This window comes from Tyto alba, unplaced genomic scaffold (genome assembly GCF_018691265.1).
Source record: "Tyto alba isolate M040663 unplaced genomic scaffold, T.alba_DEE_v4.0 Super-Scaffold_27, whole genome shotgun sequence".
Taxonomy (NCBI): domain Eukaryota; kingdom Metazoa; phylum Chordata; class Aves; order Strigiformes; family Tytonidae; genus Tyto; species Tyto alba.
Window position 1 is genome coordinate 30,963,792 of NW_024881301.1, and position 25,104 is coordinate 30,988,895.

Consider the following 25,104-nt stretch of genomic DNA (forward strand, 5'->3'; position numbering starts at 1 on the left):
ATATTTTAATACATAGTTTAATATGTGCATATGCATAAAAATACGTATGTATACACATACATACAACCTTTACAGGAAATTGATACATGTAAATACTCTTATGTGTGTATGTATATGCGTGTGTGTGTGTTTGTGTGCATATATATATATTATATATATATATTAAAAAAAAAATAGTTATATATGGCAGAAGCATAAGAAAGGGATATGACTGTTGTGGTTTAATCCCAGCCAGCAGATAAGCGCCATGCAGCCACTCACTCATTCCTCCCCACCTGGTGGGATGGGGAGGAGATTTGGAAAAAAAATAGTAAAACTCGTGGGTTGAGATAAGAACAATTTAATATCAGAAATTAAATATAACAATAATAATAATGATGATGATGATGATGATGATGATAATGATGATGATGATGATGATGTAACAAAAAGTAAGATGATGAAAAGAGAGAAATAAAACCCCAGAAAAACAAGTGATGCACTGTCCTGGTTTGGGCTGGAATAGAATTAATGTTTCTTTTTAGTAACTTGAATAGTGCTGCAATTTGGATTCAGCATTGGGTTTGGTATGAGAAGAATGCTGATAGCACACTGATGTTTTCAGCTACTACTGAGACTTCAGGGACTCTCCGACTCCCCATGTCCTGCCCGTGCACAAGGGCACAGGGAGCAGGGAGGGAGCACGGCCAGAGCACCAGACCCAAATTGGCCAATGAAATATTCCATATCACGGAACGTCATGCTCACTATATAGAGAAGGGGTGGTCAGGAAGGGGCTCTCGGGGTTGTGATTGCAGGATCTTGATATTTTGGGATCGCTAGCAGGCAACGGGCTGGGTATTGATCACAATTGCATTCTGCATTGTCCATTTTATATTTTATATTACTTTAATTGTTTTCATTTTATTATCATTATTAAACTGTTTCTATCTCAAACTCTGAGTCTCCCTTTACCTCTCCAATTCTATCCCCCATTCCCAGGTGTGGGGGGAGTGTGGGTGAGCGGCTGCATGGAGTTTGGCTGCCGACCAAGCTCAAACCATGACATGCACAATGCAAGTGCCCACCACCCACTGACCAATGCCCAGTCAGTCCCCAAGCAGTGATTAAGCGTCCCCAGGCAACTTCACGCAGTTTATATACTGAGCATGACACCCTATGGTATGGAGTATTCTTTTGGCTAGTTGGAATCAGGTCTCCTGGCTGCACTCCCTCCTAGCTTCTTGTGTATCTGCTTACTGGAAGAACATGGGAAACTGAAAATTTCTTGACTTAGGATAAGATAAGCACTACTTAGCGACAACTAAAACATCAGTGTGTTATAAACATTATTCTCACACTAAATACAAAACACAGAACTGTACCAGCTCCTAGGAAGAAAATTAACTCTATCCCAGTCAAAACCAATGCAATAGCAATGATGAAGATACTTTAACTGGTAATTTGAGACTTTTCTGCTCAAATGACACATCTATGTCAATTTTTAATACAGTGATCATGATTTTGTCTGTATATGTATATATGTATGTATGTATGTCAATGGACTTTTGTATTCAGTTTTCTGAAGTTATTCTTCAAACTTGGGCCAATGTCTGATTGCTCAATGGTTTGGCAGATATACTGCATGCAAACTATCATCACAGCAGTTAAAGTGATACTGAAATAGTTGTACCTGTCATAGCTGGTTTATTGTTTCTACTATTCTACAGATGACTGAGCTTTTTGCTGGTTCAATAGTCAAAACTCCTCTTTAGTAGCTCAGAAACGGTCTGAAGGAACAAAGGCCACAGTATAATACTTTCCTTTTACTATTTCCCCTCTCTCACTGGAGACCCTCCTTTTGACTTTTCCAGAAATAAATCTCTTGCAGATGATCTCGTTGTAGGTAATTCTTGCTAACTACCTCTCTTCTCTGTTAAAAAAAAAAAATACAAACTATCCGAGTCATAAGCAACATCTCGTAGGTCCATTATTTCCCTTGTAAGAATTTCTTTACTAAGTTTATATCTCGTTTGATATTTTCCTCTTTTCAGTCTAGTGAAGGCATTAAAAAAAAAAAAAAAAAATAGGCACAGTGGTGTCTCTAAACATTCAGATATATTTTGAGGACACTTATCTCTTTATTTACAGTTTTATTACTGTCATTTGGGAATTGATCCAGTATAGTTCAATATAGCTCCTATGTATATTCTTTAATGTATTTTCTTGAGAAATAAAATAGGGCATTTGCTGTTATTAAGTCAACATATTTTCAACTTAGAGTTTATAAAATGCCTAGAGGTGAGACGTCCTCTTAAATTTCAGTAAGTGCAGCTTTCTTAGGTCTTTAAATTCACCAATTAATTACACAACTTTTTGTCAGCAATTGCCAGAATAATTTCTCTAGGAAAAAATACAACAGTCTAAACTGCTATGTTAAGGAAAATCCCTCCCAAACAGTCCAGCTGCTGTCTTCAAAATACACAGTGTGCTCTTCATCCCTAAATGCTGTGGAATAAAGAAAATTAGTTATGACTGCTTTCAAAGAGTTTTCTCAGGAGCTCAATATTAAAAAGCTATGGTTAACAATTAATTGGTTAATAATTGCTTAAGATTGTTAATAATTTTATGATGCTCTATTTCAGAGAGATTTAAAATATTCATCAAAAACACAAGAAAAATATCTCAGCTTGCTCTTTCTTAACTTTCATGTAATTTGACTGGGTATCATGACTGGATTGATCTTACATTGCCATGGACTTCTAAAATCAGTACGAACAAAAGTTGTCAGTTGCAAATAAATAAAAAATACAACTGGGTTCAGACTGTACTGCTGCATACAGACAGTGCAGGTTTGTGTACTCTTAGCTGCCTCTTCCACATGGCTTTTTGCAAGACTTACTGTGGTTCTGAACTTCCAGTGTTTAGTGTGACTTGACCTTTTCCTTTTTCTCACTTTCATGCTCACTGTAGTAAAAATTCACATAGATGTGACATGATGAGGAAGAAAGGCTTTGAAATCATACAATTATACAATGGTTTAGGCTAGAAGCAACCTTAAAGATCATCTAGTTCCAACACGGACACCTTCCACTAGACCAGGTTGCTCAAAGCCCCATCCAACCTGGCCTTGAACCCTTCCAGGGAGGGGGCAGCCACAAGCTCTCTGGGCACCCTGTGCCAGTGTCTCACCACCCTCACAGTAAAGAATTTATTCCTTATATCCAGCCTAAATCTGCCCTCTTTCAGTTTAAAACTGTTACCCCTCATCTTATCACTACACTACCTGGTAAAGAGTCTCTCCCCAACTTTCCTGTAGGCCCCCTTTAAGTACTGGAAGGAAATCACTACTTTTCATGTCTTATGATATACTCTTGGATGCTCCTGCCCAGTGCCAACATAAATATTTGATATTATATGTGATCAAAAGAAATAGGAACATAACATTAGTTTAAGTGTAGAAAAATGTGTTTATATACTCCAAGGTCTAATTCAAATGCTAAATTGACTATTTTTCTGATTTTTGAAGTGGAATTGTAAATAATTAATTATACACAAAATTGGAGATTGTGTTAGCCTGCATTTCAAAGTCAAATAAACCATCTTCTCTTCAGAATAAAGACATAAGTGCATAAAAATGGATTGATATACTGTTGCACAGAATTTCTGATTCATAGTCTTGTAGTTAGGTGTATGACTAACTAGCTGTAAGATTGAATATGTGACTCTCATAATTCTATGGCAATAACCCTCTGAAGAAAATCCTTGAGGGATTATTCTTACTCATTAGTAAACATCCACTATATGACAATCAGTTTAGTATTTAGAGGAAAAACACATTTCAAAGCCCAAGGTACATTTAGTAGTTTCAAAATTTGCTAGAAGATGAATAATTAAGACTAAATGCCAATTTATACGATATTGTCATTTTATCTAGTATGGTGCTTATGTAGTTGATTTTCCACTGTCAAAATTTTCAGCAAATTAAAATTAATACTTTTCACACTTAGAGAAGAACTTTAATGGAGGACATACTTCAGTTTCTAAAAAAATGAACACTACTGTTCTTTTTAAAAGAAAAGTCAAAATATTTTACAGCAAATAAATTAGTGAATTTAGCCTGTATTTTTTTATCACAGATATATTACCATTTTCTATAACACATTGGTTATATTAATTGTATACAGTTTTGGTGATCTATTTAAATATTTATTTACCCATTAAATATACATATTTCACATTGGATATTTAAAATTCATAATTCATTCAGATATTACAGTGTGAAGTTGTTGTGCTTTGAGTGAGTGAATGAACTCAATATGATAATGAAAATAAATGTTTAAATTAAAAATGGAGACAAAGAATCTTCTCGGAGAAAATAACACTTGAGGGAGCTGCTTCAGAAAATGGAGGTAAGGAAGCATAGACTATTACAAACATTCCTCCATTTCACTGGCTTTACTAGAGTCAATATTACTACTTAAAGGAGAAGATTATTTCAAATTTTATTGGCTGTGTTCACTGGTGACATTAAACTTTTACACATCTCATTCAAGAAACACTAAAAATGGGACAAATGCCTCCTTTTGTGGCTCACTTAATTGCCCATGCACAGGCATCAGTAAATTCACAGAATTTCATCTTGGCTTGTTGTTTGTTTGGGTTATGTTTCTTTGGAGGGGTAAATGAAAGGGAGAAAATATCTCTTTTCAATACAAAACATCCATCACTCATGTAGTGTGTCATCTCTACTGTGAGAATTTGAGCATGGAAAGTTAAAATTAGAAATAAAACTGGATTATTAAAAACCTGATGCAGAGCTAACAAAATACTGTTTGCACAGTTCATAATTTGGTTTAAATTTAAGTGAGTTATCAAACAAAATTTTTCAGTTTTGCATGTTCTAGGAAATAAAATATACATTTCAGTTCTCAGTTGTGCAGAATATCTGTTCACCCCAATATTTTATTTTTTTTTTTTTCTTTTTTAGGATTCAAAATGCCATATTTTTCTTTTTTTTTTTTTAGTGGGAAGTATGAGTGTGGATTTTTGGGGAAGCATGAATGGCTCAAGTCCTGACACAAATGTCAGGTGTCTTTCTATCTTCGAGTTCTTATTCCAAATGTGATGCTACTACTACATGTAGTTTATTTTAATAAGTAAATAAAAAAAAAAAAAATCCCTGAATTTTAATTTTTGAAATGACTGAATTTTTTTATGGAAATGTACCAGAAAGATCCATGCTCAAGTAAACATGGAACTTGAAAAGTTTGGTTAACAGATTCTTACACTGGAAAACATTGGACAAACTCACTGATAAGTGGATCTAGTTATAACATAAGAACTTACCATTCTATAACAAGTTTAATTCAATTAATTTATTTTTAAAATAATAAAAGAAACCTTTTATGAAGTCCCTAAACTTAAACCAGAAGACTGAAATTAAGTATACTCTTTAAACAAGACCATATAATTAATTTGTAAATCTTTAATTCTAAAGTTCTTTTCTATCTAGATAAATCTCTTTTATGTGCTTCATATATGCCTGTAATTGTTTTCAGATAATTTAGAAAATTGTAATGCTTATAAATCAAATATTATTGTAATTTTGTTTCCCCTATGTAGAAAATAACATATTTGAAATACTAAATATTTGTTTTTATATGAACTGTATTTCATTTCTGCCTTTATAAGTTTACTGTCACCTTATTAGCACACATATATAGAAGTTTTATCTCTAAGCAGAATACAGAGAGTAATCAATTATATCCATTTCAAAGCTTTCCAGATATCATAGTGCCTTACCATGGTACATTGATTCTCAGTACTTTCATATTTTCCAAAGTTTTCCAAATTGTATATGAAAATAGATGTTCTTATAACCTTGCATCAAGGATTAAAAGCCTCACAATTAGGTTTGAAAAATAATATATCAAAATAAAATAACTTTTTCTGTTATTTTTCCCACAGTTTTTGTTTGCTTCTTGCTTTCTATGTGAAACTGACCTTGCATTTCTTACTTTCTCAACAAAAAATGGAAACTATCCTACCATATCCAAAACATCTACAATAATTTATAATCTATCTAAGATGATAAACAACTTCATGGTCTGGGATATTAAGAAAAACATAACCACTATGATATCATACATAATTATTTTGTATCTTGCCATTCTTTTAAAATCTATGAATAAAGCTATCACTTAGATAAATATTTATACTAGAAGGTGTGCAATTAAAAATTTATGTAGTAGAAATATACCCCAAATCTGTGAAATGTACTGATATGAATCAAAGGCTGAAACTATGTGGAAAATGCATGACATAATTTGAAGGCAATTTTGAGTAAATTTAACTGTGGAAGAAGGACATGGAAATCACACATAGATAATCCAAATACACAAGGCTACAGGGAAGGAAGATAAGACTAGCATCATAAGCTGGTGTCTAATGTTTGCAATCAACATTTTAGTGTGTAAATTAAGCAATATTGATAGATATTGAATTTTAGTTAGAGAAGCTGCAAACTTTAAATTAATTGTAGCAAAAATCACTGAGGTAAATGCTCAGACAGGACTAACAATTCTAGTAAACCTGTGTTATCAGTTGGAGTGAACAAGCACTGTTTTTAATACTTGAGTATTTTATCTCTAATGTAATGTTTAAAACTTTTTCTAGTCTGAATATTCATGATGGAGTAAAAAATTCTAACTGTTAAGGTGTTTTGCTACGGAAGTTTTGTAAATAAAAAAGTACACATTAAGTATATTTTGTTGATTGATTAGCTCAAGGAACACCTTTTTTTTTTCCTGGGTTGTGATATCATCCTATGGTGAAAGGAAAAGGAATAAAGACTTGAGAAAGTAAAATATTCAAGACACTTCTGTGAAGTGTGGAGTCAGTTTTTTTAAACCCTGATCTGTACAATTTACGTACTAAGAAACATCTGTATAGCTGCCTTTTTTAAAAACATAATAAAACGTTAATTATATGCAGAAAGAGAACATGAATTTTTTAAAATGATAAAAAAAAATATTAAAAATTAAAATTAATTTCTAAAGCTAATTATATGCAGAAACGGGTGTTTCAAAATTTATTTTGAATTCAAGTTTCATGGTTAAGATCTCTTTAAAAGTCATTTCCGGCTCTTTTACCACAATCATCTACTCTGCAACAGCACCCTCATTAGATTTCATTGCCCTCCACTGGCAGAGAGATAGGAAGATCTGTTACCTGAGAGAATAACCTTACCCTGTTGGCTGGTCCTTTCATTTTTCTTGGCAATGGCAATATTGACTACCTCCAACATATTAAGACCACAATATCCTGATTACATCTAACATTTACAGTAAAATATAAGTGGTGTCTAGAAAGCAGAATGATGTTAAAATCCCTGGGAAATTCAAGAGAGATCCCACAAAGCTCTAGCTTTATGAGGCCAGAGATGATAAAAGGAAAGAAAATGGCACTGACTTCTCTAAACAAACCTTAGATTCTCCAAGAAAATTGCATAGGAAATATGATGGGCTCAACCCGTGAAAGTGTCTCCTGTGCCCATGAGCTTCCTGTGTGCAAGCTAAGTCTGTGTTAAAGATATGTGCTGCTTGGAGTCTGTGGTGGTATCTTTGCAAGACATGTTTAGTGCAGGAGTGTTAACCTCTATGCAGGTCCTGTGCAATCCATGGCTTTATTTGGTTCACCAAGCAGCAGTTTCAACTGGCATCTTACATGAATCTCAAGGTGCTTATATTCCATGCTAACTAAGATTAAATTGCAGTGTGGGGATGACACCAAATGAAACCAGATGGAAGATGCATTTTTTTGTCAGGTGTATCTCTCAGTTAACTACCAGCCAGGTGGTTAGCACTATACTCCAAACTTGAAGTTTAAAGAAACAGTGAAGCTGGGAAAGAGCCTAGCAAGAGTGAGGATATCTGAATAAAAAAAAAAAAAAAAGCCAGTTATAGTCTTTTGCCTCTGGACTGTACATTAGCATGAATGTGGAAAGTGTGGAGATCTCTTCTCCTCTCCATGTGTGCTGTTCTGTTAACATCTCTCAGAAAACTGAAGATGTCTGTGGGGCTCCTGTTCTCATCTGGGCAGGGATTTATGAATATGTCCCTCTGAACATTGCAGATCCCAGTAGGGGAAAGTCTCTAGGAATAAACAAACATCTCTGGTAGCAATGAAAGGGAAGATCAAAACTGTTTTGTGGCCAAAGGTAATAATGTCTCCGTTGAAGAGATTTGGAAATGTCAAGATGGGTGCAGGGGGTGATGGTAAGAGTCCTAATATCCTTGGTACTGCTTGTTAGAGTGAAATGTGCTAGCATCTTAACAAGTAATTCTCTTAGCTGTGTGCCTGATTTTCTTCAGAGGTGTCTGGAAGCTCCCATATATTTGTGCATTCAGGTCCCCAAGGTACCTGTGATTTTACCCAATAAGGTGCTTAGGGTGCCACAACCCAGTTTGGCTTTGTTTCAGTTAGAAGTAGGGAGGAGCATAACATGCTTTAACAGGTTGAAAGTCTATAGTTGAAGATGACACAACACAGCTTTGAAATTTCCTAGAATGTCATCTGGGAATGTTCCTAAGCCTGCATTCAGTGATGCTGTTGTCTATGATAACAGCATGGAGCTTCACCATGCTCTCCCTGCCCAGGAATTATTGATCTTGCACTGTGAAGATGTGAGCTTTCTGTCTGAGCTCTTCCTTGTGTTTGGTGACAATGCAGGGGTGAGCTGAGACAGTAATTTGCCTGGACTAGGCATATGCAGAAGCATTCTAAAATACCAGGGTCAATGTGCATTTATAGAGACAGGGATTTGCTTTCAACGGGGAAAGCCACTGGTCCTGGTGCTGCCGCTCTACAAGTAGCTCAAGCATAAGACCTTTGTGCCTGCTTTGGGGAGAACAATTATCTGTGTCTGACTGTATGTTGCCCTGAAAATGCCAGATGTCCTCAGTCTTTAATTCCTTTGGTACCTTTCACTCACCTGCTGTTTGGTTAGTTGAATGTGCAGCCTAGTAAGTCTGAATTTCCCACTTTCCTTTGTAAACTCCTAAATTGGGTTAGATGACGTTCACTTGTCCCTCCACAGTCATTGTTCAAGAAACTGAGAAAAGTGTTTTTTTTGTGGATCAACTTAATGGCATCTACAGCCACAGTTAAAAGTCTGAATGGCAGTTAACAAGATGATGTTATAGCAGAGGATAATTAAGCATGGACAGACTGTTTTGATACCTAAAAGTCTGTGCAAAGGCTTATTAAGAGGGACTGGGATTTGTAACATCAACCTAACAAATACTAATAATTTCTAGAGTACTTTGTGTAGTGTTATAGAAAAGACCAAGTTTTGTTGGTTTGGTGTACCTGAGGGCAATTCTTGGTGGATTACCAGAACTTTTATGTGCATTACCATAGCAACTCAGGATGATGACAATAATAAGACTATGTTTGAGTTTAAGCATGCTGGTCACCTTCAGCTACATATTTTAGTACATAATACATTTTGGGTGACAAGGAAGTCTTTCAAAACCATGGTGTTTTGTAAATGAGTCTACAATATCCCTCAAAATCTCTTATTTCTCTAAAAATTGGTTTTCTAAGCTCTACTATGAGCTGATAGGAATGATGAGTACAAACTAGATTAAAACACTCTGTCTGTGAAGAATATTTACTAACCAGACCTTTTCACAGCAAATTTACATGGTAAAGAGAAGTAACATAGCCACTTGGTTAATGTCCTTGAAGACCAGAATTGGGGAGGTGCCATTCCATTTACATAACATTCCCTCCCAGTGGAATATGTGTTGATTTATAGAAAGCACTTAAAATAAATTGTTCAAATCTATTTCAACCATATAATCTCTCTGATATAGAGCTTGCTTTAAATCTCTCTCTTGTCCCATTCTAAACGACCTTATATCCATAAAAGTGTTTAAAGGTTTTAAATTTAAGATGCAACAATAGCCACCTGATGAGTTCTGGACAGAACCTAATGAATTGAGTCTGAGCAATTGCAAGGAAGATCCAGAGCCCTTGAATCAGATTTCTAATATTTAGTGCACTCATAACCTCTGCTTCTTATTTTAATGGAGGTGGCAATATTAATTGAACCAGGCTCATTAGAAAATGAACTTATAGCACTTCTAACACTTATCACCATACAGAAAGAACAATCATTGTCTTGGTGCATCTACAAGCTTTTCGTTTCAGTGAGATTAATTACTCTGAGATTAATATAATTAAATGTGCAATATATATTTTACTACAGATAATAAAATAACAACAAAAAAAAAAAGATATCCTCCCTATGACACAGAACTCACACCACACTGAGAAAGAAACCTTTAAACCTAAAATAAGTCTCTCTGTAACTAATCTAAGTCTGTCTTAATATTTACATATCAAGTGGACCTTGGATACCAATATGTTTAAGTGTGATATATACATGTAAATATCTAAGTATATACATTTTTTCTATAAAAAAGAATAACAGCATGAGATTCAGTAATGAAACAGTAAGTAAGATCCTCCCTTAAAAGACGAGCTAATTTGATGAGGAACCCTTCTCTAGATTTCTACTGGAGTAGAGATGATTACTAGGTAGACATTAACATTGTATTAGTACTTGTAACTACTTTAGTTCTATGTTTAATGCTCTTCCAATTTATTTTCAAAGCAAAAATCTTATATCTGAAATATATTAATAATTTTCCAGAAGTTGTTGCACCCAGCATTGGGCAAAAGTTCTCTAAGATAACATGGATAACAAATTATGAATATTTTAACAAAACTGCTGAGCTTCTATGTAATTAACTTATTGGTAAATCGACTTTTTTGGTGCTCTGCAAGTGCCTGGCCTGTGTTCATCCATGACAGTATCAGAGAGGAAAGCATGCCTCTCTACTAGGAAAGGAAAGAACAGCTTGTCAGATAACATGGTGATTTTTTTTATTCCTCTGTTTCATTTTTACAGAGCTACTATAGTTCCTAGTATTTAAGGGTAAAGGTTTCTCTTTATAGATAGTTACAGCACTATTGGTAACAACTACTTCACTGAGAATTGCAATAACTTTTTCCAGCATCCCAACTTCACAACAAGCTTTTTTGAACATTTTACTTTCAAGCTTCAGGGGTTTATTTCTTTGTCCCAGTCTGAATTCTTAAGAGAATGCAAAACAAGGGAACTACAGCAGGTCATGTTTAGGCAGAATAATTATCCAATTAATGGGTTAAAAATTAAGATTCAGTATCAAAATGATTCTCATATACATTTTGTGCTTCCCCCTCTCTCCACCCTCTAAGCAAATTTATTTTAATTTTTAAATCAATCAGGCGTTTTGAAAGTACAACAGAGATGTATTTCAAAACAACAGACTATTTTTAAAGATACAGATTCCAACAGAATTCTCTATGTTTAAAAAGATGACTCCAATTCCATTCGTAATATCTTTAGGACTAGAATGAACTTCTGACATTCATTATTCTGGGTATCCACAGTGAAATTCTTCTGTAAGCTTTACAATGGTAAATGCACAGCAGCTCAGAAGGGCAGCATAAAACCTTGGGTTCACTTAAGATGTTCATGGGGTCTCCATTCTGTATTCACATGCTTTACCTTTCTTGTTTTTCTTTGCAATTTGAAAGCTTTTTGTGCCATGTGGAATTAAAGAAATTATATTATGCTACACGTGTGAAAAGCATACAAATTAAAAAAACATATATGTATATATGCTTATGGCAAGAGATGTCTAACCATTACTGAATAGAAATTTGGATGCAAAGTATTTGAATAAATATTGTTAATCTAAATGCACATACAGAGAACTTAAATACTAAAACCCCCGTTGCAGCTGCAAGATCACCATAACACACTAGGAAAATCTGATGCATTTTAATTTATGAAAATAAATTTAAACATAATAAATGTGCTTGCATCGCTAACCTGATTAGATTTCCCCAAGGAGAAACAAAAGAAACAGACCTGAGCCTTCATCCTCAAAGGGATATAAGTAACTATTGAAATATTTAACATGTAAGTAGCTTACAGAATTACAGTAAGAAAACCATATTGAAATATATAATATGAATGTAAAACTAAACAAATCTCAACATAATAGCTTGTACTTTTTTTTCCCCTTCTTTACCTTCATATTATATGTATATATGCCTCCAATTATGAAGCAATACAACTGTGGTATAAATGTAGTAAGCAATTTACTACATCATTATTGTTCCATCTCTGAGATTTAAAAGTAAAAAAAAAATATTTTATATATACAGAATAGACAATCAAGCTATGGAAGTGAACACTAGTAGGTAGTATTAAGTCAAACAAGGAAACAGTAATAAAAAGAAAAATCAGTATCTATAAGTTCTTCTTACATGTGCTAGGAAAAGTTTAACGGACGTCATGTTGAAGGACAAAAGTCATGCAGAAACACAGGACATACATTATCAAGTTTCTGCATGAGTATCTGTTACAGGGCAATTAAAGCAGTGGCTGTGAAGTACTTATCTGCACTTCAAGGTAGAGGAAAACTGCAAGGTATCAGTCTATATTCACAGTACAGTAGTATCACTATATATTGCAAATATAAAACTTGATAATTATTTTTTGCCAGTTTCATGTGTCTTGCCACATTAAATTTACATTTCCAAAATGTTCATGTGCACAAGCACTGTTAAAATAATTACATCAACGGTTTCATAAGGAAATACTAGCACATGGAAAATCTGATACAATGACGATGAGACAGTATGTTGACAGGGTAATGCTTCTCATATTTCCTCAAACACACCTGAAATAGATAAACCACTATGAGTTTTTAAATGGGGAGAAAAGTAAAGCTAGTCTGGCTGGTGTGTTTTCATACAACACTGGAACTAAGAGAAAAGAAGAAAGGATTTCCAAGAAAGGCTTTGTCACAAAACTAGTATCCAGAGCACAAGAGAACAAGACTCATAGTTTAAGAGTACTTTTTGCATTACTTTATTTTGAATCTTTGTTATTGTTAATCCTTATACTGAGTAAGCAATTCTATTTGTACTATGTCTAACAGTTATGCTGTTATGAAATAAATAGTCAAATGGTTTTCATTATTTCTTTTTCATTGTCATTAAAACACTAGTATCTGTTCTATCAGTAAGGGTTGTACAAGATTAGAAAACATGCAGTTTTTCTGATATCTTTGAATTCATGTACTTTTTTTTTTTATTATTTCTAATTGAAATAGCAGGAATCTAACCTGGAATTTCAAAGTCAAACGATGATTATTTCTTGTTCTCAGATGCTTTCATACCTAAGTTTTTTCTTGGTGGAAATGTAGCATAGGTGTGATTTTAAAAATAAAGACAGGTGAAGCAGTTTCTGACACATACAAAGTAATTCCCATATGCTTTCTATTAGTCTTTTAATAGCTAAATGAACTTGAAACAAAATGTTACCTTTATCTTTGAACTGTAACATAAACTCGTGGCAGTGTTCTTGCCCTGCAACATGGACTGTCTTTCCTATAACCCTGCTCAGGTGCTAATCACCAGTGGTGGCCATAATGGATGTGTCTAGTCATGATGGCTGCATCTGGCTCAAACTGGACTTGGTGAAGACGGATAACAACACAGTACCCCCGGGATAATTTGAACAATATGCCCGCCTAACTATGCTGCTGGTCAATGTCTGACTAAAGACAAATTTGGAAGAAATTTACACCTGTACTCAGTATGTAAATATGACTATAACTCAATTATCTTACTCCATAAATAGTGGACAGCCCAGGGCCCACTGAGCTCTCCTGCACAGCAGTGGGCTGCATGCCAGAATGTCCCCTTGAGTAGGGATGCCTCTCAAGGTTACTCCTCAAGCTTGACAGAGTCCTTGCTGCAACAGATTCTCAGTAAGTGATCAAGAGCATGTTAAACTATGAAATTCTAAGTGATATAAAGGATTGATTGTGCACATATAGTCCTTTAGACATAAACCAATGACCAAGTCCGGAACTAAATCTGGATCCAGCCACACCTAAACTCCCCTCTGTGAGGAGTTTAGAATACAAGGGGGGCCCTTCTGAACCTCACAACTCAATGGGAAGGCCTTCCTGACAGTTCTGTCAGAACCTGTCCTCTATGCAGTAAATAATCAAGTACATCTTGGCATTGAATTTTGTTAAACCACTGTTGTATTTGCTATCAAATTTTGTTAAATAATTGTTTTATATCGATAAACATATTGCTACTCCTGTCTTATGAGTGAAATGCATCGCTCCATCTGTGACAAAACTAAGAAGAGCTAGTAATGACAATTGCTAAATTGAGGCACTGTGAATGAGGCATTGGGTTACATAGGTGGAACAACAATATTCATATATCTTGGGTGGGCCTCTTTAGCCTATTTCCATAAAGACAACACTGGAATACAACTACTTTAGTTCAGTTATTTTAAATGGAGATACCTAAATATAAACAAGTCACTCAACACTTCAGTCAGTTGAGAGAAGCGGGTAGATACAGAGCTGAGACATTTAATTTATTTTAGATGCTATTTTTGTGGATGACTCACCTTCTTACAACAGGTATTTCAGTCCACTGACTATAAAGGCAACGAAGGGCAGTTAGCTCAGACTTTGTTGTCTAATTTTTAGATATTTAAGGTTAAGTAGGACTGATCTCACCCTCTATGACTACAACACTGTTTCTTGCTCACCTTCCCCCTGGGGCTCAGCTGTTCATGCTCCAAAGATCAACAGTCTGGCTCTGATGTGACACAAGTATGTGCCTTTGACTCAGGCTGCCAGAGAAACTCATAGATTGTAGGAAAGAGCTGTGAGAAAGCCTTCAGAGTAGAGCAATGCAAGTTATGATCATAGAGTTAGGGGTAGAGATAGAATCATGAAGATGGAGAGAATGAGTAATGCAAAGGATCAACGCTAAAAAGCACCAGTGTGGAAAAATATAAAATATGAAATGGGAAAAAAAAAAAAAAAAAAATGTGAGCATGCTATACCTTTACATTTGGTGGATGCTTTCAATTTACTGATACTACAGATCTGTTCCTGGGGGGCAGTGGAGGCTAACCCTTCTTCTCCTGGCTCATAGCTGCCTGACTAGCAAAGAGAGATTGGTGTCCTGATAAGAGACTGAAAGTTCTTAACCGGAGGGTGAGAATGCTAATTAATTATTTAGTAATCAGTTAAAACCTAGATATCTTACATGTTTACAAGCCAGAAAATAACTGTTCTATACTTTTAATCCTACTTTAGAGACTCTTCATGTACAGTTCTAGATGCCTCAACAGCATGGTTCAGAGAGCGATGGTGTTATTGTTAATGAGTATGCTATCTACAGAAATGTGTAAGACAGACCCTATCATAAAGTATAGTTGAAGTTTATTTGACATGTGTAATCTAAAGCTTGTCAGATAGAACTTCAGTGGAGTAAGACGAATGAAAAATAAAAGTGCAAAGAACAATGAACCATTAGAGCAGTTCTCTCAGTGTTGCGCGATCTCCAGTTAGAAAATTGACATTTGAAATTGCTTCTCTTTAAACTGTCCAGGATGGTGCTTGTGAGAGGTTCATGACTATGTCAAGATGCAATATGTGTGGCTGTTAGAAAAACAGTTTGTAAGAAGCTCTTGCAGGCTAAGAAATAGTGTGCACAATATATACTGAAGGACTGCAATATAAGCACTTATCTCACTAGACTATAAAGACACCAGATCAATAAGTTTGTAACCTGCAACTTGACTGAATACAGAAATTTTACATTAATTTATTGAATGTGATGATGACTGTTCACAGTATCTGCAGAAGTATCTGAACCTTTCTAAAAATTCAAAAGATTGTTCAGCATTTTCTTTCCCTTGAACATTTTTAACTCACCATTTTTTTGATTTGGAACATTTCTCATGCTTATAAGCATGATTAGTTTTTACTTTTGTATGCTTTAACCCATTAATATTTACCATGGTTCATTCTTGAAATTTTTGCATTATCTTTCACTAGAGAGATATACTTTTGTGTTGGCTTGTCAAACACATGCATTTCACTCCAGTTGATTTTCAGCATTTCTTGGCCATCCATTTCTTAGTGCTAAGTAATACTACAGAGCCAATATTCTCTGCCAGCACTCAGCCATACTAATTACTTCATTTAAATAGTTAGGAAGAGCAAAAAGAGTGAATTATTTTTTTTTTGTATAAGGCCATAAAGGTCACAATATTCTGCACACTAATGTATTATTATTTTATTCAAATATTCAAATAGAAGATCCCAGATCTGTTTTGTTTTCTTTTTTTTTTTTTTTTTTTTTTTTTTTTTCTGTCTAAGCATCGGTATGAGTGATTAACAGTTTTGGGTAGCATCACAAGCAGCAAGTCTTTTATGCCGCACAGCATGTCTGATGCCTTTTGGAAACAATTAGTGTACCACTAATGGCATGAATATCAAAAATCAGAACTGCAGTGTTAACCTGCTCACCTCTCAGCACATTTTGCTTTTTCTTAGGTTATTAGCAACAAAAAGTTTATCCAATATTTTGTTGTTGACAACTCATGTAACTACAGTATATTTTGGTAGATTTTCATAAGGGTAAGAGGAAGTGCATTTAGAAATAGTAAGTAGTGAATGCTATTAAAACACTGTAAAAACACTTATCCAAGATTAAGGACCGATTTATTTATAGCTATGGTGTGTCATCATTTAATTTCTTAACTATTGTAATATGAGTTTACTAACATAATTAGAGTTTGAAGAAAATATTTTGTTAAACAGATCAGATGTGACCTGGATCATCTAATCTGGTATATGCCTCATTTTAGAGAGAAACATGAGATCACAGGTATCATCAAGATGAATCTTCTTTCTGTATTACAAATGATTTCGTTTATGATTTTATTTCCTTATGAACTGCTCTTCAGGATCAGTAGGTACAGCTGACTCGGTAGTCAATTTATTCATTTCAGCAGGGAAAGAGAAGTTGGGGATTATAGTACAATGTTTTTAACATTAAAATAAAACATGATGACATGTCTGTTCCAGGGACAAAGAGAGGCTGATAAATTGCATGCCCTTCTACTGTATTAGGTGTTTTACACCATCTGTACTTAGTTTCCTTGGGAAAAAATTATGAGTGCTAACAAGGTAAATCCCAATTGAATTTCTTAATTATGGGAAACATTTTTATTACTATTACTGTAGATATCATTAAAATCTATAGCCCAAAACCCCCAAACCCAGCCCTGATTTACCTAAATAAGACTCTGTCTAATCTGACTGTTATTATACAGCTGTCTTTACACCAAGGTGGAATCTTAAAGTCAACAGATTCTGCAGGCATTCAGGCAACCTGCATGCGCTGCATGAAGCACAGAGGGAAGTTTTTATTCCCTTTTGTCTTAATTACACCATCCTTTTCCTCTCCTCTCCTCTCCTCTCCTCTCCTCTCCTCTCCTCTCCTCTCCTCTCCTCTCCTCTCCTCTCCTCTCCTCTCCTCTCCTCTCCTCTCCTCTCCTCTCCTCTCCTCTCCTCTCCTCTCCTCTCCTCTCCTCTCCTCTCCTCTCCTCTCCTCTCCTCTCCTCTCCTCTCCTCTCCTCTCCTCTCCTCTCCTCTCCTCTCCTCTCCTCTCCTCTCCTCTCCTCTCCTCTCCTCTCCTCTCCTCTCCTCTCCTCTCCTCTCCATTGCTTTCCATTGTTTCAATCAAAGTCACATTAGATCTAGAAGGATGCCAAAATAAAAAGCAAGCCAAATTTTTTGATTAGCAGTAATGTTCTGGTCTATTCTGGGCACCACTTACAGTGTTAAAACAGATATTTGAGTTCAGACGTTGTCATTTTAGTGCAGATTTCTTTAAAAAATAAAATTAAAAAAAAAAAAAAAAAAAAAAGAAGTCTGCTGCTAAATAATATTTAAAGAAAATTATTTTCTCTGCTGGAAAGGAAAATAATACAAGTAGGGTGGCAATCATTATCAAAGTTGTATAGCAGAAGGGAGGGTTTGATAATGAATGGATTATCAGCTTAGTTTTGACTTCTCATGAATTTGGGTGGGGTCCAACTGGACATACGTGCCTTAGACTGTCTTAAGTTTAGCACAGTTTGTTTAATTTCTCTTGTACTGTCTTATATACATGGACTAAATGTGATGCTCCTCACCAAGACTCTGCATTAACTCTGTGCCATAGAAAGTCTGCCACATCTCACCAAGCCAGATGATGTGTTAAGGAATGGATATCTGAACAACAGTTTCCATGCCCTCCCTTGTGGCATCCAGATGCCCAGACATGAAACTTGTGCTGCATTATAAACCAGGGAATGGACCTGCCTCAGTGTCAGGAAACCTTAACTGTCCAATCCAATCTAATTATTACAGAAAGAAATTGTCCATCCAGAAAAATGTTAATGTTAAATAACAATAACCACAACAATAACAATAATAACAATAATAACAACAATAATATATGATATGATATGATATGGTATGATGTGATATGATATGATATGATATGTAACATAATATAATAATACAGTTAAAATTACAACATACATACTTAACTTCTGCTCCTCTGTGTACTAAGGTTGGTAGCTTAATTCTTGTGTTGGCAATGGTGTCATGGTAAGTTGTCAGTGCCTGGAGTCCTACACTGGAAAGAATGTCATGTTCATGCTGATAATATTTTCCCCAGTCTGGGACCCACTTGGGTTCCTTTCTATGTGTTTGCTAAGATGTTTTATGTTTTCACACCTTGTTCTCTCCTCATTGACCTGCAGGTCCATGTTACATCTAAATTTAGTATATATAGTGCCTTTCACATATGACAGGTTCCATTACTATTACTTTATTCTCTTTGTTACCTGCCATGCCAGTTTTGTCCAGGTCTGAATTTCTTTAAGTTGACCTGTAGTAGTTTTTTACAGCTGTGTGGTCTCCAGTGCCAACCCTGTGATCCCATGTTGCACTCCCCTGCGTGGCACCCTCTGCCTCCACTTCACGGGCTCTGCCATTACACCAGGCCTACATGTCTCAGCATTGCATCACTATGTTAGAATCACAAAACCATGGCAGTACCATAAAAGCCAGCGACAGTGAAACAAATTAGCATAGATTTAGAAAATTGCTGCTACAGCTAAACCAAGTAAACCAGAGCTTCAGGGAGTTCAAAGGTTCAGGTAGAGAAGACCTGGCAACCTTCAGTCCTGAGGCCTTGCAAATTTGGTATGAACCTCACAACCTGCTCCTAGCACTGGGTACACCAGGTTACAGGGCAACATGTGAGAGCAGGGCAGACCAGTGTTGAACACACCAAATGTCACTAATGCAGGGTGCTGGCCATGGCTCATGGAAAGGCCTGGTAGGGGTGCGGTGATAAGTGGTATGTGCTATACGAGATACAAATGAAATAACAGCATCTTTGTAAGGGGGTGGGGGGAACATTGAAGAAGTTTGTTTACAAAGCAAACATTTACAATTCTAATTAAGGTGAATCGAGATAATGTTTCAGTCAGCTTTATGGAGTAACATCTGATATGAACTTTGAGACTCAAGGCTTCTTAGAAATATGAGGAAATAAATCACACGAATCCTTTATTAAAATTATTTTCTGAATTCACTTACAATACCCAACAGTGCAACTCCAGCATATATGGGGTTTTTTTAACCTTCTGAGGTTTCAGCTAAGCAGATAGTTCTTCTAAGAGGCTTTTCAGTAAGTAACCTTGAAAGGTAATATTTGCTGGAGTCAAAACAGTGTGTTACAGCTCAAGATCACTGCTGTTTGTTTCAAAGCAAAACGATCCAGTGAGCTCAGGCCACAAGCCACACTGAACAGTGTGGGGCTGCCATTCCCATTAGTACTCTAGTGAGAAAATGTTGAAAGATCCAAGTAGTGGAAATGCCACTAGCACTGAAATGAAGCTCCTAGGAAAAATAGAGTGTAGATCCACTCTCTGGAAGTGTATCTGGAAGTGCACCTTCTGCATTTTTTCTCAGGTTTGCAGACACACCTTCTCTGAGGGGCATTTCTCCCACTACACATATAACTCTGTTGAACATCACAGTCCTGAGGAGTTGACACAGAAGAGAAATGCAAAAAAGCCTCCTTCCACATTCTTATTCTGATACTAGTAATCCAATCACAAAACCAGAATAAATATCTACTTGAGAAATAAGCATCAACTTAACTGTAGGTCAGACTTTTCTAGTAGACAGTCCAACTAGAAAAACAGAAAAGCACCATCTTTTCCACATGCCTACAAGGAGATACCAGAGAGTTTGGTAGCTATGAGAAGGGTATATCTTTCCTCCGTTTCCCTGGAAAAAAAAAAAAAAAAAATTATTTCACACTTCTGGGTGATGCACAGCTGACACTTCCTTTCTCACCCTGCACCTGTATGCCCAGAGTGTTATTTTTTGCCAGTTAGAAAGGGAGATAGAAGACGAGCTTTAGCTCTTTTCCATCTCTTGCATTACTCCACTCTTTTGCTCACAGGAGAGATCACACTTCTATGAAAGTGCCAGCCTTCATTCTGCTGACCAAAGTAATAAGGAGAGATTTCACACCCAAATCACTGAACATCCAAGGACAAACCAGCCCTAGCTGCCACAAAACCATTTACTAGAAAACGGTATGAAGTAACAGCTGGAAATAACTTCCCCAATAGAGAGATCATATGTATCTACAGAATCTTAGAGTTACTCAGAATGAGGTGTTTATCTTCAAATGAATAAAGCTACACAGAGCTTATTGTAGTAATGTAGAGTAAACCAGTAAGCAGTTATTTTTCTTGAAAAGCATATAGTTTATGACTCCCAGATGCTCATTTCTTTACAGCAATAATAATGTACCAGGCTTTTATTTATTGCTCTGCATGCAGCTTTTAGCAGTTGATAAACAACTATTAATAATATTTAAAAATAGACAACCATGTAATATACACATTAGTTTGTGCCAGAGAAAAGGTGGAAATACCACACAAGAAAGAAGTGGTTTTGTGATAAATGCTTAAGAAAGATTGCCTGAGATCAAAAAATGAGATTAATTCTGATTTCACAGAGGTGAGAATCAGAATTAACCATACTGGAATTACTTCACTATCATCCTCTCATTAGACAAGATTCACAAAAACAAGTGCACCAATACTGACATATAACATCTTAGTTGCTAGCAGTGTTACAAACTTAAAGAGAGATCAAGACAAGCTCATAATAGTCCAGCCTCAAAATGTTATTCTGTTGTACCTAGAACATTTTATAACCTAAACCCTATATTCTATGGGTCATCAAGCTACAGCATTTAACCAATATTTTCTTTAAAATTAGTTCAATCAAAAGTGTTGGACATTGTGCAAAAGATGCAGGTAAACTAAATTTGATCATATATTTAAATTCTAAAGATCATATCCAGAGAAAACAAAAGTTCCTGATTTGGTGAAATGAGTTGGTTTTATATGCACATGCATATATATCCCTGTATATAAATTCAATTACTAGTTTTGTATTTTTATTATTTGTAGAGAAGAAAGATATCTCACAGTTTGTGACAATGGGTACCATGAGAATGTTAAAACATGTTAGATAAGGATGTGAAGGAATATCTTACTCATATGATGAACTGAATTTTCAGTTTGAATTCTTAGCTGTTCAAGAAACAGTCTTTCAAGGTCTCTGTGAGTCAAACCAAACCAAAACAAACAAACAAGCAAACCAAATAATGTCTTTGAACTGTAAAATAATGTTTGAAGTACTTTGAGATACATAAAGAGGAAAAGACGGCCACATTTAAGAAAGCTTTTGTATTTTAAAACATTACTCTGAAACAGTGGGTAAAAAAGCATACAGATTTAACAACCTTCAATGCTTTCCAGTAGCTTCACATGGACTAAAATTTTCTTCAGTTCTTTTTAAGCATTAACCTCTTTCTCTTAACCCATCCCCTAGTATGAAATGTTGGATCTGCTGATATCAAAATTCCCACTGAGAAAATACTTCATTGCTGTGATAATTTTTCTCTATGGGAATTAACTCACTATGAAAAATCAACAGGAAAATATGTATTTTGAATACAGAAGAACACATATTGCAGGGAATTAGATGAAGAAGAATGTGACCTGGGAACTCTAGAGTAGGAATTTTGTCTAAAGTTGAATAAGTAAAAGAAAATAACAGGAAGCAAGAGGTTAAGCAGAAAGTAGGGAAATAGCAATCATTTTTCCTTCTACCTTCCTGCATCACCTTTGGAGCAGTCTTCTGTGACTAAGTAAAATGAAGAGAGGTGGAGGATGAAGAGGAGTCATTCTCCATACTGAGCACTGTGAGGTTCCCTTGGCAGAGGGAACAAAATCACATGCTACAGTGATGGCAGGTCTGAATGAAAGAGCCATCTAAGATGCACCAACCTGTCTCCAGCACGGCACAGTTTTCTGGAAAGGGTAACATCTTGATATCTTTAATGCTTGAGCCAGGGAGGATTTCTTTTTTTTTTTTTTTATTTAATTAAAAAATTTGATCCTACCAGGAAACATAAGTAAGGAACATAAAACCACACAAATATAAACTCAAACATGCAATGGTCATAAAAATAATAAGGGATAAAGCACAGATAAGACCAGCCCTGGAGCTGTTGCAACAGAGAAAAAGCTGTATCAGGTCAGCAGATACTCCCACATACTCCTTAATGTACAGTGCGTGGGAGCAGTGGGTAGTACAGTAGGCAGTAACTGTACAGCGGGTAGTAAAACCTCAGAGGACCAAGGGTCAATGAATTACAAAAAAAAAAAAAATTTTGAAATTACAAAATTGAATTACCTTCTTCTGAGTACTATAAGCATGGTAGGAGTACAGCATGTCTATGTCAGGAACAGTAGCAAGACTGGATCTCTGACTTGGCAGATAATCTGACTGAGTAGTAGGTGGACTCTGGGGACAGCTCTGGTAAAGCAACGTTAATGTGCAGAGGTGATTAGGGTTGCCACTGCAAATTTGCAGCTGTGATGGGAAAAGAAAAAGGTCTACTTTTTTTCCTGAAAGAATGTCAAATGCTGTTTAGTGCTTAGCACAATAATCCATCAAGTGATCCCTGTGGTATTTGCTAAATCTTCATTAAGTTTAACATGCAGAATAGTTATGGGGCTTGTAAACAGTTACGTTAATTCACTGACACAGCACTGTTTCCTTCGCAGAATCCTGTGAGAAGCATTGGTGCTGCACCTGTGAGAAGAGAGATGCAGAAAAGGTCAAGAACTGAAAAGGTTCCTGATGTCCAAGAACAGAAATCAATTATTTTCTTCAAAGATTTTGACAATGCAGGAAAAAGACAAGTGGGAAAAAAAATTTGCTTCCTCAAATTTACCTATGGTACTATTGCCTTTATAGGATTTTCTTATCTGGCTTAACAAGTTACTTCAGGGATCTGAATCCAAAACTGCATGACAGAAATCAGACTGGTATTGATATTCAAAGGAAGCATTATATCCTCACAGGGAAATTGAGAGTATTCACAGATGACCATGAAAGGAGTGAATTTCATTACTTTCTCAGCCACAGTGATTTTGTTTCAGCTAAAAATTATGAAGCATGCACTGCTATTGTTCCTTCCTTTCAGAATCAACTGCATGGAAATTGTCAGACAATATGAGGATTTCAGAAAAATAAAAGGAGTGTTTCTTTTTGAAAGAAGTGCAATTGTAAATGCTTCATGGAACAATATAAATGCTATTACTGGTAAATATACCACCCAATCAGAACCACACACATCTAACACAACACAAAAGACATAGTCATTTAAAAACTACAAAAGAGCAAGGATATTGAGTAGCCAGAAGCAAAATTTCCCCTGTAAGCAAGGACTGTGATAGCAATTAGATTCTAAGTAGGATTAGGCCTATTGTCAGAACTTTAAACAGTTAGAGGGAAAAGTTCAGATTTTCACTAGATTGTAGTAATGTCAGCGAGTATGAAAGTCATGAGAAAGACATAAAAGTAAAGCTAGCTTAAATAAAATGTGTTTCTAAATGACCGCAGAAGTCTATTTAATGTAATACTTACAATAGGAGTATTTCAGGAGATAAAAGTTTGTGACACCAAGAATGTATTTGAACTATTTAAAAGATTAAAAAAGAAAAAAAAAAAAAGAAAAAAAAAAAAAGAAAGATAGCTATGGATAGCTATGATAACCATTTTATTTCTGGGGACTTTTCCAAAACAGTTCATAATGAACACAAACAAATTCCTTAAACAAGATCTCACATCTTCTACCAATTATCTCTTTTAGGTATATATTCTGTTAATATAAACTACTCTGTGCAACAAACCACAGGCACTTTTAACAGTGAAAATTCTTCCTGTAATCTGTACATAAATAAGGTTTTATCTCTGAAGTTCTCATTTTATTTTTCTAGCCAAGACGTATTTTTCCCAGATACTCAGTTCACCAGCAAGACGGTATTGGTTATTTTATATAAAATACAGTCAAATATATATGTAATTTCATACGTTTAGTCCAATTATAAGTTCTGGAGTAGGACTTCCTTGTATTATGTGCTCATCACATCAAGGTGTCAACTGAGAAATAAATGACAATGCAAAGAAGGTGGGCTACACATTCTATAATTTAATAGCAGTCAGGGCCTACCTCTACTATAAGAATTATTTCTATTTTTCACTTACAATAATTAAGAATGCAACATTAGGGCTTAAACATATAACTAAAAACATGATCCAAGTGAAGAGTAGGTGTTTTCCCTGATCTTGCAGAAAGTTTCTCCATCTCTCATGTTATTTCCTAGGTATCAGAACTCCTTAGCTAAAAACCTTGCAAGTTTTAAATGACAGTTTAATTTAATTTCATTTCATTTCTCTGTTACCGGGAAGATGACTTGTGCTTTGTCTTTTGCTCTGCTGGGACATTCCTCTACTATCTTCAGCTCTTCCCCCAAGAGATGAAGTAGGGCACATTGCATGTTGTTTTGACCATTTAACACAACCAGAGAGCAGAGATGAAGTCAGATCCAGTGACCAGCTTGCAGTCAAAGTGTAGAGGGAACTGGACTTATCTTCAGTCTGTATGGAAAACAGAACAATAGCTGAGACCTCGTGAAGTGAAAGCTAACACCTAGTGAGTTACAAGCTA